We start from the raw sequence: 18,317 nt of genomic DNA on the forward strand, positions 1-18,317 counted from the left end.
TTGAGTCCTTGACAACCTTGTAACCGATCGAGAAGTCCGTTTTTAGTTGTGGTTACACGCTCATAAAGACGTAACCACGCCCCCCTGCTCTTACTTCCTGGTTACACGAGTCGCTGGCATTCATTGCCTCGGTACCTCGCCTGTCTTCAGAATTATTTGCTGACCCAATTTATTGGAGGTAAGCCCCTTCGGGGTATTCCAGGCTTATTCTAACTTAATGACCCTAAGCTTATTATTCCAACATGACGAACTGGATCCTATAAATCTGAGTCCTTCGTCTCCCTCTCTTTTAGATACTACCTAACCAACTCGGATTCGACGTAGATCTTTGGGAGTAAGGTAAAATAACAACTTTTCTATCTCGTATCCCTCATAGATGATACCGGTATTTGTTTGATCCTAATCCGGTCCTTTCCCACTTGTTCAGAAACATCACGAAGTACGCCTGACGGACTGGATGTCCTTTCAATCAGTCCTACTCTATTAAGGTAAATGCGCCTATTGACTATGTTAGCCCTCGCTCAGTGTAGGTTTTTAAATGAGTGTGCCGAGCATTTAATGTGCTACGGCAACTGTTTTGGATCTGTAGACCCTTTTTCCTGATTTAGTATATATTTTCTTTACCCTAGGAGGCATGCCCACCGCCCTTCTGTCCTGATGAAGACCCGCCTCGTAAGGGATAAATTACCCTACAATTGCTCAGGGTCGAAACGTTGACTGTTCCCACGACTGTTTCCACTACGTTTACCAACTCCTAAATATAAATCAGGATTTGCATAGCCAATTAGGAGAATTTTTGGTTTTGTGTAACTATACAGTGACTAGTGCATTTCATGTGGCTCCGAATTAGGGAGATCATTTTATGGATGTGTATATGATTACAGACCGATGGTGTATATAAATGCTTCTTTGTTGAATTTTTACTCCTTGTTCACTGAACTCCTCACATCACTTCCCCCCCTCCTTTATTCTATGTGGGCACAACGTATTGTGATGAAGTATAAATTTTCATATGAATGATATAACCATAATAAGGTTGAATTAGTTGCTGTGTGAATAAACAACACTGCTTCTTCATTCGTTTCCTTTTTCCAATTTCTTTAAATCTTTTTTCACTTTGGATAAATTGTTCTTTCATGTCCGGGACCCCTCTCTGTCCATAACAACTACACCAACTACAGCAGACTGTTGGCCAGTTGAATTTTGCACTGAGAGTGATACCCATGGCGTGACCATTCTCCCGCTCAATCGCGCAGACCATGACAGGTCTGCGGGAGAAGCACCATCACACGAGACTGCCGGCCGAGGTCCACCAAGAGATTTGTTTTTTATGGCTAGCATTTCTGGAGGGCTTCAACGGCAGGGCAGTGTGGCTCGGTCCCCCCACTACGTCTGCAGAGTTAGATTTATGGACTGACACTGCGGGCAGTGTGGGATTTGGTGCCATACTTGGAAACAAGTGGGTGGCACAACAGTGGCCGGTATGGTGGGAGGAGAGTGGTCTGACAACGAATATAGGTTTCCTGGAACTATTTCCGATCTGGGTTGCATTGACTGTTTGACCTAATCAATTGTGTAATCAATCTGTAATTTTCTGGTCTGATAACATGACAGTAGTGGAATGTATCAACCAGTAGGCGGCTTGGTGTAGAATGATACTTCGCCTACTGAAGGAAATAGTGCTGATATGCATGAAATTTAACATACAGTTTAAGGCCAAACATGTCCCAGGGGTGTTCAATAATGCGGCTGATGCACTCTCTCGCCTAAAGATGCAGGTATTCAGGGAACATCTACCATCCGCAGAGGTGACGCCTACACACTTCCCAGCAACGCTCTGGCAGATTGGTGCCCCCAGCTACAGAACCTTGTGGCAGCTAGCCTAGTGCCCAGGACCAGAACCGCTTACGAAGGAGCGTTTTTGTCTTACTGCATCTTTTTGGGACAAGGTTGGGTGGAGAGATGGGATCAGGCAGGGAATTTCACTCAGTACCTAGATGCATTACACAAGGAAGGGTACTCCGCAGCGACAGCCAGCCGGCACGTGGCAGCTGTTTCTTTCTTTGCACAGATTAGGGGTACCGAAGATCCCACAAATAGTTTCATTGTGAGGAAGGCGCTAAAGGGATGGCGGCGCCTCAAAGCAACCGTCACGGACACGAGGCAACCGATAGGTTTAGAGCGGCTGGCATCACTATTAAATGCCCTGTGGGGCATCTGCAGTTCATCGGGGGAGGTACTATTGTTCAGAGCTACCTTTATATTAGCCTTTTATGGGGCATTCCAGGTAGGGGAACTGGTGGCTAGCAATAAGCAGGACCTGCTAGGTGGACTCCAGTTTGAACACACAAGGATAGTAGGTGATACACTATTAATTACCATCAGCAAATCAAAGACTGATCAGGAAGCCCGTGGTGAGGGGCTGGTACTCCATCGGGCGCGAACTAATCAATGCTGCCCAGTGATGCACGTGGAAGCCTTCCTCAACCAGAGAGTAGGCGCAGTAGGGGGGGGCATTATTGATGCATGCAGATGGTACCCCACTTATCAGGTTTCAATTCAAAAGAGTGCTGGCTATGAAAATTGACACGGCGGGTTTAAATCCGAAGGATTTTGGGACACATTCGTTCCGTATAGGGGCTGCCACTGAAGCAATTGCTAGAGGGTTACACAATAGCAGTGTGAGGAGAATTGGGAGATGGTCTTCCAACTGTTACAAGCGTTATGTGCGGCTGCACATGTTGTGAGGGTGGTAGAATAATTACGTCTTGTTTGTTTGCTTGTATTTCAGTTTCCCGAACCTGTCACGCATTGCGGAAACTGCCATCAGCACATCACCAGCAAGTATATCCATCACGGCAGACCCGTGCACAGGAAAAGGAGATACAAGTTGTATGGGTTATTGGTCATTCTTATGTGAAACGTGTTTTTCTTACCAGTAATTACAGACAGAGGGCGGAACAGGGAGGTTTCAGGGTCTCCTTTCATGGTAAGGGGGGGCCTCTGCCTCAGTCAGTTGAGGGGATTCGTTAAGGAGTTGCTCAACAGACACACCCCGCCGCCCACAGTTGTTATCTTACATTTGGGCGGGAACGACCTGGTAAAATTGGGCAGAAGGGTCCTGATGGAAGAAATAATCTTGGGGGTAGGTTGGTTAGCTAAAACATGCCAGGGCTGCACCATAGTTTGGTCCCAGATAATTCCTAGACTCAGATGGAGGGGGGGGGGGGGAATTCAGTCAAATCATTGAATCACTCGATAAAGAGGATCAACAAAAAGATAGAGAAATTGTTTCGGTCACCTCACTTACAAAACATACCACAAGGGTGTGTCAGGGGGGAACAGTGCCTCTTACAAGATTGGGTTCACCTGACTAGTGCGGGCAATGACTTAATTTTAGAGAACATCTTGGCATGGCTAGGGGGTTTTAGGTCTGGGCATTACCTTGCAGAGTAGGAGGATAGGGGGGGCCAGATAGTCGGGCAACTATGCTGGCCTGTGGCAGTAAGGTCATGATTGGTGAGCAGTCAATTTAAGGTCCTTAGGGGGCGGCACCATTCTTAAAAGGGGTCGCCGAGGGCGAGGGACAAGTGGTCTCTTCTAGAACTCCAGGGGCGGTACATACGGTTGGTTGGATGGGTGCGGGGGAAGGGGGGAGTCCCGCTTTCCTTAGGCTGGTTGGCCACCCCGCACATGCACTATAACATTATTAAACGGCGCAGAGTGCAAGGGCCCCATTTTGGTTAATGGAGTTCATGGAGTGTACGGGGGTAACCGGGAGGGAGGTAAGTACCCTCTCGGTAAACGGGCCCTCTGCGCATGCGCACTCAGATGTGAGGGCGTGGCTGTTTGATAAGGATCTGACACCGGTTAGCGACCTTGCCATAGGCCCAAAAATAGGATATGCAGAAAAATTTATAATGTGTGATTACGATCCAAAAATGTTAGATTCGGATAGGAAATATCCTTTATTATAAATATGTTAAGGTTAGCCCTTGGATACCTGTCTACATGGATTGTAATCTAATGTCGATTGCGTTTTTCTGCATAAATGATTGGGTAAATATTGTTTATTTCCCCAAAAATTAATTTGTTTTCATGTTTTAATAAATACGGCCGGGGGGGTTGTGAGACCCCCCGCCTTCCAAAGAAACTCCGCTCTCATGTCCAATTTCTAACAAATGTGGGGGTGCACAAGGCTGGGGAGGGAGATGGACGGTAGTCCCTGACCATACTCCTGAGCATTGCCCAATGCAGAGTGTTCGTGCCACTGTCCGATCAGATTAAAAGGGCACTAGGTTAGTTCCCTTCCATTTCTGTTGATTTGCAGCTGTTTTAAGATCTCCTTAGAGCTACTCACTGCTCAAATCGGTGTAATTTACGATATTTATAGAAATGTCACTCATAATTACACTGAAATTATGAAAATGTCACACATAGCAATCTGAAACCTTGGCAGCTGTGGTGCTTGGAACGAAAAATAGAAGTGCACGTACCCTGTACCAGAGAACCTGCTTGTTTCTGAGAAGTGCCTCCAATTAAAAGTATTGCGTCACTCTTGAGAAGTGCAAGTACTCTCCCTCTGAAAATAAAAAAAGAGTCAGTACTCCATACCGGGCAGTACCGGGCCATTTAAAGCATATGTCCTATGGAGATGTCAGAAGCGGGATGCATGCTGTGTAAAGGGGCCGAGACTGGGTTAGAAGGTACATGTGTCATGGAGGTGAAATGGGGAACACACTGCTGATGGGCGGGACAAGGGCATAAAGTAGGAGAGAACATGGATGGACAAAAGCCAGGTATTCTGAGCCAGGATTCAGGAAGGGTAAAGAAGGCTAGAACTGTTGAGGTCGTGGAGAAGGGCATGGGTGGAGGCCAGTGGTATGTCTTCCAAGAAGGGATAAGGCAGCAGTAGCTGCTGGGTGGAGGGGCGGGGCAGAGATGGAGTACGCAGGTTTATGTGCCAGGAAGTAGATGCGGGGACATCGGCCTGCCGAGGAAAGGAGAGCGACGAAGAGTGCAAAAGTATGGGCCAAGGAGAGGAGAAGGGGCTGGCCCTACTTCATGGATGGAGAGTGACAATGTAGTGTTAATATTAAGTTTGGTATCGCGCACAGGGCGTGCAAGACCCGTTCATTGTTGTTATGGCTTGAATGTTTCCCGCGCATGGAGTGGACACTGGCCAGGGTTTGAATGGCATCTTGTCAGTTACCGTCTGATCACCAGGCCCAGAGATCGCTTCATGTAGTGGGTGGAACCACTGCAATAATCTTCATTAACAAGTGAAACCAGACTCACCATCTTATTTACCTCACCTGGCGACGACTGGGATGCTGGTTGAAGCGGTCATCATGGTTTCAGGTGGTTGGAGGAGGGGCCGTGTTATAAGAGCACCCAAAAGATTTGAGTATTTTGTTAGCTCTTAAGAATATGTATATTCATGTTTGTTAGTTGTTAAGGATATATATATTCATGTTTCTGGGGGTTGCAAATTCCTTTTCGTTTTATAAGGGGGGGAAGTGTTGTAGTGTTTTTATTAGCTTGGGTATCGCGCACGCGGTACGCGAGACCCGTTCATTGTTGTTATGGCTTGAATGTGTCCCGCGAATGGAGTGGACACTGGCCAGGGTTTGAATGGCATCTTGTCAGTTGCCGTCCGATTACCAGGCCAGGAGGTCGCTTAATTAAGTTCATTAACAAGTTAAACCAGACTCACCCTCTTATTTACTTCAGCCAGACCTGGGGGCTGACAGCTTACCTGTCAACAGGGAGTTCACTCAGCCATACTGAGGACCAGAAGGAGGGACGGCTACTGAGTGGTGAGGAGGTGGGCCAGGGAAGGGAAACTGCTGACAGGAGAGTGACGGGGCAAAGGTAGGGGTTGGGAGCATAGGAAGGGGCGACAGGTGGTAACCTTGCCAGGCAGAAGACGTGAAGGCCGGGGCTGCTGAGAAACCAATGGGAATATGAGGGAGCGGACACTTCTGATGAGAAAGAGGGCAAGGAGAAAGAGTATATGATGCCGAGCAAAGAGAGGAGAAGGGGCGAGCACTGAATGTCAAGAGAAAGCGCAGAGAGTAAAGCAAGAATAGGAAGGGAGAGAGTAGGGACTACTCACGGGAAGAAAGTGAAGTAGGGTTGGGGGCAGAGGAAAACCGCTCAGGCGAAGAAGGGAGAGTAGGGAATGCCTGGTGGAAAGGGAGAGTAGAGACTGCTGAGGAAGATGGAAAGGAAGTTGAGTGGAGATTGCTGATGAGAAGGAGGGAGACTCACTCCTCAATCTTTAAATTCTTCTTTTCACTCATCCAGGCACCCATTCGCCCATCCATTCTGCCAATAATACAACCATGTTTTCACTCATCCATCCATCCATCCATCCTCCCTTTCCCTCTTCATTCTCCTTTCACTTAGCCACCCATCCTTCGATCCACCCTTCACCCATCCACCTACTCATCCATTTACTCATCCATTCATAAATCCATCCATTGACCCCATCACTCATCCATCTACTATCCCTTTCACTCACTCGTCCATCCTTACATCCACCCTTTTACTCATACATCCACCCACTCATTCACCCTTTTACTTATCAATTCATCAATCCATCCATCATTTCTCTCACCCATCCACCCATTCACTCGCCCATCATCCACCCTTTCACTCATCCATCCTTTTACTGATTCATCCACCCTTTTACACATCCATCTACCCTACCACCCATACATCCATCTATTCACCCTCATCCATCCTTCCACTCACGCATCCATTCATCTTTTCTCTCATCCATCCATTCACCCTTTCACTCATCCTTTCACTAATTCATCCAGCCATTTACCCATTCCTTCACTTATTCACTAACTCACCTTTTCACATTAATTATGAGCTGAGCCTCTGTCTACTGAGTTGCAGACAGAAAAGGCCCCTAAAGAACTTCACCCGCACTGTAGTTTCTAAAGCGTGGAGTGGGGGAGGGTTAACTTTGCCCTTGCACATAGGCAATCTGAAAATTTGGAAGTCATGAGTCATGCATGATGCACATTGCCAAGACCTGAGGTGACTGTGACATGTTGTTCCAGGGCTTTAAGTGGGATGAAAATACTGGGGGTCTCTCCAAAGGGGAATCAGATGTAATTAAGGGTGTGGCTTAAAACACTTAAGCTAAAAATAAGTGCTGAGCGTAATGTGCCGCCCGACTGGTATTTTTTGGTTTCTATTATTGCATCCAGTAACATTAGACCTACAACAAGCCATGAAGCTATGACTATTGGCTTTGTCAATGGATGTTAGTTGCATAAAATAAATAAAAAAGCAGCAACTACGGCTTCCTTGTATATAATATAAAAAATGCTTCAGCTCTGAAATGATGAGAATGTGTAAGAACTATAACCTCTTCTTTTTAACTTCTTTCGCCACCTTCTTTTCATGAACTGGCAGATAGCAGCATGGGCGTTTTTGTACATTAGTTTTGCACATTTCTTCCATCAAATCCTAACAGAATATCCTGCCCTAGACCAGGGCAGGAGTAGGCCACCAATGCTGTAACAGCTCAAACTGGCCCATTGCCATTCTGTATGTGACAATCAGCCCCATACAGACTGACAATGGGCAGGGTGGGGCTGCTCCTGTGCTCAGAGGAGTGTGAGGCAGCCCCATCAGGGAACTGAGGCCTCTGGCAGGGGAACAGCTCTGCTCCCTGCAAAGCCCAAAATTACGGACAAAAGGCGTCCGTAAAAGGGATCCTCACGGACAACAGGTGTGAGGTCAAAATTACTGGCCGGTCCGCGAAATTTACGGACGGTTGGTCACCCTAGTACCATTTTCTGTCCATTGATTTACAAACGTTTGTGATTTATTGTGTCTGTGTGTATGTGGTAAAGCACTCTGGGATAAGTAGAGCTATAAAACAACTAAATACATAAAAAATGTGCACATCTCAAACATGGGGGGTTGAACAAAGTCAAAAACCTGCTTTCATGTCATAGTTTCTCTAAAGTACTTGTGGAGTGATAAGTGATGTGACTTTGTTTTCTTCCATTGCATTGGTACCTTTGTGTTAGGTTGCAGATGGCTATCAGCCAGGATGATTCTTAAACAAATGCAGAGCTGATGGCCCTTTAAATCAGGCCTTTGTATCTCTCCGGCTAGAAGTAGAAATAAGATATCAGGACTTTGTATCTGTCCGGCTGCAAGTAGAAATAAGTTATCCCCCTCATTGCCTGCAGGTTGCTGCATTAAACAGAATGCAGACAATGTGTAGGTGCTGCTGGATGTGTCCTTGTGTAGACAAATTCAGCGGGTACAAATTCAGCATTTTTCCCTGGGTCTGTCAGATTCCACATCCGGCCCAGTATTAACTACCGGAACAGGGACCTGGCGCTATTCCCCTACTTTTCAGGACTCATGGCCAGCCTTAACCTTGCCCTCGGCCCATCTCCTACCTTCAGCAGTCTTCTTGCCTGCCAGTGTGGGCATATGCAAGCATGGGCCTACCAAAGAACATGGAAGTAAAATAAAAGAGTAGGTCCCTGTGCAGCTCGGTAACAGAGGTGGCTGAGCGCGTGCTCAACGAACAAGCGAAACTCAATAGCTGGGGCATAATACTTCGCCTATTTGTAAAACCGAGATACCCAGATTCCTTGGCAAGTGACTTTGTACACCGGAACGCACACAATCAGGCCAATCAGGACCACCACTTGCTCTCTGTATTGCGAGGGGCTTGCAGCAACTCCCCGGCCAGTTCAGAACCAAAAGGACCAGGCGTAAGAAGGCAATACGCCGGGAATGAGCGATCTAACTCAGACTGGACATGGTTATCCAGGACTATAAATAATAAGCCGGAAAAACATTGACATGACAAGTCTGAAATTGGGAATTCTCTTAAAAACTTTAAAGTCTGCTCCTGGAACATCAACGGCATTGGGGATAAGCTTATGGACTCGGAACTAAATCTCTACTTGCAAAGCTTCGACATCATAGCCTTGCAATAAACTTGGTCAGACTCTCCTCCACCACTTCCAGGATTTACCCTGCATTTTATCCCTCCAACCCAGTCTGCATGAGTTGGCCACAAAAAAGGGGGCCTCGTCACTTATTGTTCGTTAAAAATAACGCGTACAGTAGTCCCGCTACCATACAATCTAGACTCCCCCAATGCAATGCAAGTATCACGAATCTCCATTCGAGACCAGGGAAAGATGGAGGAGTTAATTTTAATCAACCTTTACCTACATCCCCGAGGTAAGAAGCAAGGAGCCCTGCAACTGAAAGAAGAGCTTATAAAGCTATTAACTGCAGAGGATACTAATAGTCTGATTGTTAGCGGCGACTTCAATCAGAACATGCTTAATAAATCGGCCACTGAAGTCAGCACCATTGAGGATCTATTTGCATTGGAACATTACTCTCAGGACAACTCATCAGGAGGAAGAAGTACTAAAGCAGCACAGCGACTGTTAGTAACTCTTGAAGAACTTGGTCTACGAGCGCTTAATGGGAGATTCCCAGGGAATCGTCCCCAAGCAGCAACATTCCACAGTACAACAACCAGTTCAACAATTGACTTCACCTTCCTCTCTGGTAATTTGTTTCAAGTGACAACTGACTTCCATATCGGTTTACTTGATTACAGTGACCACTTATCACAAGAAGTGACTCGAGAGGCTTCTGCAATTTCAAGCCCAGCACGCGCCATTGGGCATGAACTAGTTTACACAGCAAACGATAGGCGATTAAAGTGCAGAACAGACGACACTTTGGGCCTCCTGCTCTATGCAAAGCAAGCACTTGGTGAAGCCCAAAATGAAACAACAGATCTAATTGCCAGCTGGGAGAAATTTACAGAAACACTACGCAAAAACATGGGAAAAACACTGAGGAAAAACCAGCGTGATGGAGGGGGAAAGTCTGTCAATCCGACGCGGTATCTCAATCACGCTTTTACAAATAATGTTCACCTAAAACATCTAAAAACTCTCATCGGCCAAAAGTTACGAAGGGTAAGGACAGACCCTGTTGCCAAGGACGAACTGAGGCTGTTAAAGCGTGATCGCAGGAGGCTGGTTTGGCTGCTTAAGCGAGAATCTGAAGAGTCCCTGTGGGCAAAACTCCTATATGACGCCAAATCAAACAACAGCGCTCAATTTTGGAGAAAAATCAACAATTTGTCTACGGGGAGGAGTCAAGGCATTAATTCCTTTGTCCCTGAAGATGATTGGATAATATTTCTTAGCACTCACTTCAAGGGTAATGATACTAACACCTAAGGAACGTCCAAATTCATAAAAGACACCGAGGACCGTTTAACACTCAGCTGTGACCATTACGAGCCCCAGCAGCAAGACCAGACAATTGAAATTAAGTGCGCCTTGATCTGTTATCGAATATCAAAGGGAAGGCGTGAGGGGGCCCTGGGACCAAACGGGATCCCCCCATATTGTTTAAGCAAGATCCCTATTTTTGGGCAGCTGCCCTCAGACCAATGTTCGTCAAGATTTTGCAGACATCATCAATTCCGTTATCATGGAGGGGAGCCATTAGTTCCCCCATCTTCAAAAAGGGTGACCAAAGTGACCCAAAAAATTATCGGCTAGTGGCTCTGCTCGATAACGAAGCTAAATACTTCACGGGTCTGCTTCTAGAGGAACTGTCATCCTGGGCAGCCGAAGTTTCGGCAATCCCATACAACCAAACAGGTTTCTGCAAAGGTATGGGAACTACCTCTAATATCTTAGCTCTTTCTTTATTAATTGATGCGGCCCAAGAAGCGAACCATCCACTCTACTTGTGCTATATTGACTATAGCTCAGCTTTTGATCACGTGGACAGAAACCTTTTGTGGGAAAAACTACACAAGTTGAACACCGGTGATTTTCTAACAAAAAAGATTCCAACATATACAGGAGTAAAACAGGGATTGCGTACTCGCCCCAATTCTTTTTAATCTTTTTATGGGAGAACTATCTATACTTTTAAATGAATGCAACTCACACGCTTACCATCAATCGTGAAAAATCAAAAAATCATGTGTATTAACCTTTCTAAAAAGAAAGCAACACGAAACTGGATCTTGTCATCCAGAAATCTAGAAAAGGTCAGCGAATATCGATATCTGGGGGTCATCATAGATCACAAGGGCAATTTCAAGCCGCAATGTGAAGCCATAAAAAGGAGAGGACTAATCTCTGCAGCGGCGCTCAAAAATCTAAAAAACACAGTTTGGGGCCAAGTTTACTTCCTCTCATAAAAGTAATCCAGGCAAAATTAGTTCCAGCAATCACTTATGGCAGCGAAGCTAAGTGTGGGAGGGACGCTTCCTTACTAGACAGAACAGTAGCAAAAGCACTTCGCACGATCTTCGGCCTTCCAAGGTATGCATCGCCTGCCCAAATGAGATTAGAGTTCGGGTTACAAAAAGAAGAGCTGGCGCGCAAGGGAGCCTACATAAAAACCTGGCATAAAGTAAGCAGGGGGGACCCGAAGACCCTAAACGCTCTCCTGTGGAAGGAACTTCAAAATAAAGAAACATGCCCGGCAAGGCGGTACTTGGAAGCAGCCATTGAGGACCTTTGCTTACAGCAACTCTGGGAACTTTCAGGCTCCACAGCACTCTTCAAAAAGGTGGTCAATAAAATAGTACGGAAGGAATAATTGCTGCAGGACAAAGCCGCCCTAATAGAGCGGGCTCATGGCTGGCTCACAGTTCAATCATACACCATGCTCTTGCCTCATACCTATCTGCAGATAGGCTTCACTAAAAAAACAAAAGAGAAATTCTTGAAATATCGCCTAGGTCTACTGCCGTCAGAGGCTCACCTACCTCCATGGTTATGGCCACATCTACCTACAACATTCCGACTCTGCGGGATTGGCAAGGAAAATATAGTTCATCTGATCACTACCTGCACCAAGCTCACCCAAGATCGCCGCGTCCTCCTGCGACCACTTTTCAACATCCGTAACATACGGACCTGCAGGCAAGCGGCGCTAGCCTGCTTCAAAGGAGATGACATCCAACTGAGTTGCCGAATGGTAAAATTTCTTGAAACAGCTGAGGCCCGCTTCAAAATTTTGAAGGAACGAACAATTCAAGTAGCACGGTAAAGGGCCATAATGATGAGCTAAATGGTACCTCAGAAGCCCATCCTCCAGAGTGACACCTTTTGCCCTCCCTTATGCTGTGTAGTACTAATTGGTAATAGGGCTCCCCTGAACTGTTATCATAATTTAACTATTCTCTCCTCCACCTTGGCATCTTTTTTTTATCTTCCCTTGGCAGGCAGGGAGGAAGAATCTATTTCTTAATTTTTTTACTTTTTTTTCTGCTTTTAGGATAAATAGGCTGTCTAACATGATGTTAAGCTTCTTTTAATTCTGCTGCTGCTACCTCACCATGGATTCTTGTGTCTTGTCTTAAGGACGAAATCTCTGTTTTAACACGCTTTAATTTGATTTATGTTTTATTGAATCCTTTTTTATTTATATTGTAAAGGTTTTAAATAACCATGCACAATAAAGTATTCCTGCGTTGATTTCCCTGTGCAGCTCGGTTGATTGAGTGCCTTCTACGGAGAACTCCATTACCCCACACCCCCTTCCTTCATCCTAAAGGGACCATAAATTTGTCCATCGAGTCAGTAAACAACTGGAAAACATTTTATTTAAACAGGTAATGCTGAAATCTTACATTAGAGAAAATAGTTGTTACAGTCTTCTCCATTTTACATCCAATATTGTTTTTTTTGTGTCTTTATTGTTCCTGCGTCCAATTATTTCTTGGACACGTTTTTGCCATTAGAACCTGTGTGGATACCAAGAAGAGAGGAGAGGTAGCAAGATATCTTCCTCCATCCAATTTCAAATGTTTCTTCAGTGTTGTTCGTTCTTTACGTGTTTGTTCTTAGATCCAGGTGTCTAAGAAATAGTTTTGAAGGAACAAAAAGTCCAGAGGGTACCAGGCTCTAGAAAGGAGGGCAAAAAAAAAAAACATCGATGGACTGGAAAACAGCCTCTATCGATTGCCAATGTCTGAGATTAATTCAATCATTCCATCTATCATCTTATTGTTTGCTGTAACTGACACCCCAAGTACAACATATATGCCCAGACACGGGTCACATGTTCACTGTGCAACAAGACCATAAGCAGCACCCTTTTGAAGATGAACAAATTGGCTGGAACACATCTAGGGGTGATTTTGTTCTCATCTAGTGACGGACTCGCCTGTCAGTACACAATGGACTGTTTCCATGAGGAGCAGGGTCAGTGCTGATTTCCATAAGGCAGATCTCAATCTAGAGTGGTCTGGTGGGTGAAAAATTATGAACTGGAATGCAGCCCGAGTGATTGCCAAATGCTGAGATTAATTCAAAGATTCTTATTGAAGTACTAAGTATGAAGAGTATGCCTTGACAGGGTTCCAATGCTCACTGTGCTATAAAACTCAAGCTGCACCCTGCTGAAGAGACCGAGATAGGCCAAAACTTGTCTAGGGGTGCCTCTATTCCCATCTAGAGGAGGACTCGTCTGGCAGTTCAGAATGGACTGTTCCCACGAGGAGACAGGCGAGTGCTGATTTGCATAAGGCAGGTCTCTGTCAAGAGTGGCATACTGTGCAAAAATCTATGCATTGGAATGCAGGCTAAGTGACTGCCATTGTCTGATATTAATTCAAGCGTTCATGTGTTAATACGGCCAGCACTGGCACCTCCACTAAGGCGGAGGAGCGTCGCCCCACTGCTCTGCAAGAAGTTTAAAAAGGAAAACTAAAATGATAATAACCAATGTTATTATCATTTACGTTTTCCGTCTTGCTTAGGTGCGGGCGGAGCTGAGCAGGCCAGAGCATGGGCCAGGCGGAGGAGTGGTGAGCACACTCTAAAGTGCACATGAGGGTTTGGCCGGACGTCTTGGCTCGACCAAACAGTCATGCACACTTACCATGTTGTCCACCCACTGTAATGCACAGCCTGGGTGGTGAACTTGCACAGCCTTCCAGTCCCCTGGTGCTCAGACCAATCACAACGCTGCTGTAAGACAGGGTTGTGATTAGCTGGGCAGTCTGTATGCTTCCTGGTTCCTGCTTCCTGCTGTCAATCGACGTGGAGCTGAAGAGGACCAAGAGCCTGTAGGCAAGTGTTTTAAAAAAAAAAAATTCTCATTTACTCTGCCACTCCTCCTCCCGCCACCCCCGTTAAGTAGTGACCGCCAGTGCATACGACTCAAGCTGTAGCCTTCTGAAGAGGCCAAAACACATCTAGGAGAGCTTTCATTCCCATCTAGAAGGGGACTCGCCCTGCCCCCTGCTCCTCAGGGGACTGTTCCTATGTGGACCAGGGTCAGTGCTGATTTGCATAAGGCAGTTTTTGGTCTACAGGGGCATTGTTGGCAAAAAACTATGGCCTGGAGTGTGTCCCAAGCAATCGCCTGTAGCGGTGACTAATTTAATTGCTTCATCCATCATCTTGTTGTTTGTTGGAGTTGACTGCTTAAGTGCGATGGGTATGTGAAGACGGGTGTCCCGGGCTCACTGTGTCATAACATTCAATCTGCACCCCACTGAAGAGACCCAAATAGGTTGAAACTGGTCTGGGATCGCTTTGGTTGCCCGGATTTTTTGCGTCTGGCTGGACCCTATATTTTTGCTGGTTTTAAAACCGTCCACTTTACTCCTGCAAACCAGCAGTAAAGTGCCTGTGCTCCCCCTTTAAATGTTTTATTTTTGTTCTCCGTAGTTTTATATAGTGCAAACTTGACCCGAAGGTATCAGAACGCTTTACATGAGCACCTGTTGCGTTACCCCTGGATACATTCATTTTTGTTAGGCACGGGGAGATTAAGTGATTTGCCCAGAATCACAAAATGTTGAATGTTATTGCAGAGACTCAAACCCAGTTCCCCAGATTTGAGATCGACCGCCCTAGCCGCTAGGCTTCATCCTCTCCCCAATTGAATTAGTATACTCCTAATTGGCGTATTAGACGGGACTGTACATTAGTGTACATTATAAAATGTACCTAGGGCTTGGAAGTTATGTGCCACTCGTGGGCTGCAGCACATATTTTGCCATCAACTACAACAGCAGTACAAACATGGTTTCAGACCTAACAGTATGTAGTTGTGGGTTGCAATACTTACACTTTTATGCAATTCTACATGATCGCAATGATGTTTCACATACGTTCCTTTATCTTTTATTAAACAATGTGAAAAATATCTTTATCACTTTTATTGTGCTAAATATATACATCATTCAATAAAAATTCTGTTGTACATTTGATGATGGGAACCCTCGAATCCAAAATCATACAAGAACCAACAACCATCCTATTATATGTTATAAAATTCTTATTTCATCCAATCTTCTAATAGATATTATCTCATTTTTTCAACCCCCACCCCCCAAGGAAGACAGACACCCCCTGAGGAGGACAGACCCCCCCCCCCCGAGGAGCTGCGCACACCCCCACCCCCGGGACAGGGGCCATCGAGGGGCTCGGATCCGTACCCCAAAGAGCACAGTTCACCCTGAGGAGCAGGGACCCCTCCCCCGGGTGAGCAGAGACCCCCCCCCCCTAGGATCAGAGTCTCGGTACCCCCTGGAAGAGTGGGACCCCCCCCCCCCGGAGGAGTACAGACCCCTGAGGACCAGCACCAAGGATCGGGGTGCCCCCACCCTCGGGGCTCACAGACCACCCCCAGATGTAGCGGTAGGATTGTGAGGAGCATTGGTGGAGCATTTGTGGTGCCCGGAATCATCGGAGGAGCACTTGTGTAGCATTTGTGGCGCGTGGGACTATCGGAAGCACACGGGACTGCGAGGACCAGCAGCCCAGTTCTCAGCTCAGCTGTGTCCTCTTCCCATGAGCAAGCCCCCTGCCAGCAGCTGAAAACCGCTTGCTGACCCCGCTTCGCGGGAGCCGCTCGCAGCGGTAGGATTGTGAGGAGAATTAGTGGAGCATTTGTGGTGCCCGGAATCATCGGAGGAGCACTTGTGTAGCATTTGTGGCGCGTGGGACTATCGGAAGCACACGTGACTGCGAGGACCAGCAGCCCGGTTCTCAGCTCAGCTGTGTCCTCTTCCCGTGAGAACGCCCCCTGCCAGCAGGTACTTAGCTAATCCCCACTCCCGCACCGCGGGACGCACGCGGGTGTGCGTCGAGCGAGGCCCGGGCAAAGGGCGGGCCATCTGTGGCTGTCCGGGGCTGTCCAAGGCTGGGCTGGGCCACCCTATTAACATTTTTCTTGGACTATTGAAAGCAAGAAGACTTTAATTCTACACTATCACGTGTATTTATGTATTAGTAGTCTTGTATACACCATTCGTAAAGCACAAGTTATTACTGCCATTCAGCTGTGACTCCTTACAAGAACCTGTAACCCCTCATATGCTCTCTGTTTCTGATTTAGTGTTTAATTAGCTGAAGATACTGAGGGAGTATGAGTTTACGCACCAGCATAGGAAGGACATCGTTGGTGGGTGGTTCTGTTAGGGGGACATTAGACGGTTTTATCACCAGGGCGACTTCCGTATTAGAAAAGGAAATAGTATTGACGGAAAAGTGCATTTCCCTGGAACTTGCAAACAAAAAGCGATCGTCGCTGGGTTCCATTAGATTCGCAGCTATACCCCAAGGCATAGGACAGCAAATGATCAATCTCTTGGGTCTGGGGATTCTCTACAGCCACAACAAATTCAATTACCTCCAACTGAGGCAAATAGAAACGATTTTACCCTAGAAACATCATTGGATACTGCATCCGAAGAAGAACTATCTGTAATTTCTGACAGGTCCCCTTTGAAAGATAAACTGGGTAGCAAAAATAGAGACCTTGGTCCTACTACCAAAAAAAGGAAGTGTGGGAGGAGCAGCAAGGGTGGTAGAAAAGCAAAAACATCAAAAGCATCTAAAAGCCCGGTAGGGAATGCAGGTCCAATTACAAGTAAGACCGTTCCCGACCATTATCTCCCACCTACTCTTACCATCAAAGAATTAATGGGGAATTTGGAGCAATTGTGTAAATCGTTATATTGCCATTGGTGGAAAGAGTAAAAAGAATGGGTGAACAATTAGAGAGTATCGAAAAGGAAATGGTAACGCATTCAAAATTGATTGGAGATTTTGGCCGACCCAGACAAATAGAAAACAGCCATAATACAACAGCTGGACAGATATCAGACCCCGACCCACATAACAGGGACCCTTTACCCGTACAAGATCAGAATATCTCGGTTGTCCACCATATAGATAAAGGCCCCGTCATTACCAGGGGGGAGAAAAATGATGACCAGGCATATCTGCAAGGCCCCCCCACAAAAAACTGTTATTGGGCCCTCACTCACTAAACGCCACAGAGGAAATCAGGAAAAGATAGATTTTCCGCCTGAGGCTGTCCCCTACGTTGTGGTTTTAACAGGGGTTCCGGAATTAGTGGAAGAAAAAATGGAGGATTACAAACAGTTAAAAAATAAAGTGATCTATTGGCTGTGTAAAAATAGGCCGCTACCCTTAAATATTAATGGTGAAATCCTTAACGTAAGGAGATTGGGTTGGGTGGGAAATAGACCAAAGGACATTAGGGGGGGGACATCATCATCGTTAATTTTAGGGATCAAAGAGCAGGCAGATTTATTGGTGACTGGTACATCGTGGGAGGCAAGGAGGAGATCTCCACACACGATTTAAGTTATTTTTATCCACAATCACTCCTGACACATTCCCCAAGATCCCGTGCCCCATATGGGCCTAGTACAGGACATTTCGGTTTTAGTCTCCCAAGACTTAATCGTTTTTCTACGCTGTATGGGCTGGAAGGAGTTGACTGACTCCTTAACCAGGGTATGGGGGATACCTTGAATGACAAACAGTCCCCTAAACAAGAATTTCTATCGGTTGGTAAGCTAGGTAATCAATCAAATCTAGTACGGGGCAATACTTCGTTGCTGGAGTCAAATCGTACTGTAACCGAGATAGGTAACCCCGCAACCGGAGGCAATGATTATACTTCGGGTGTTGCTCAACCCACCACTGTCCTAGAAAAGACGGTGGTGCCTTGCATGACCGATGATGATCTACAGACATTTCGGTCTACCACACCATTAGATATTATCACAGCCAACGAGTTTTCGCTGGTAAAGCTTCTTTCTTGGAACATAGCTGGTTTGCGCTCCAAGGTAGAAGATGGTATTGGTGTGAAGTTTCTCGAGAAACATAATATAATATGTCTCCAGGAGACTTGGCCCACCACCGAAATTTACCTGGTGGGATATAAAACTTACTTTTCTCCCGCAGTTACTGTAGCATCAGGTAGGGCCAAAGGTG

The 18,317-nt window shown here is 46.1% G+C and overlaps 1 protein-coding gene and 1 long non-coding RNA gene across 2 annotated transcripts in view; one reads left to right on the top strand and one right to left on the bottom strand.

The window, feature by feature from the left end:
- GRAP2 (GRB2 related adaptor protein 2) overlaps positions 1 to 18,317 on the bottom strand; it is a 347,855-nt gene that overhangs the window by 284,488 nt on the left and 45,050 nt on the right. The window lies entirely within an intron of this gene.
- Positions 292 to 989, top strand: LOC144772940 (uncharacterized). The gene is made up of 3 exons (XR_013599877.1): positions 292 to 339; positions 428 to 488; positions 630 to 989. It is a non-coding gene; the product is annotated as an uncharacterized LOC144772940 (long non-coding RNA).

Source organism: Lissotriton helveticus, chromosome 1_1 (assembly GCF_964261635.1).
Source record: "Lissotriton helveticus chromosome 1_1, aLisHel1.1, whole genome shotgun sequence".
In the NCBI taxonomy this organism is placed as follows: Eukaryota; Metazoa; Chordata; class Amphibia; order Caudata; family Salamandridae; genus Lissotriton; species Lissotriton helveticus.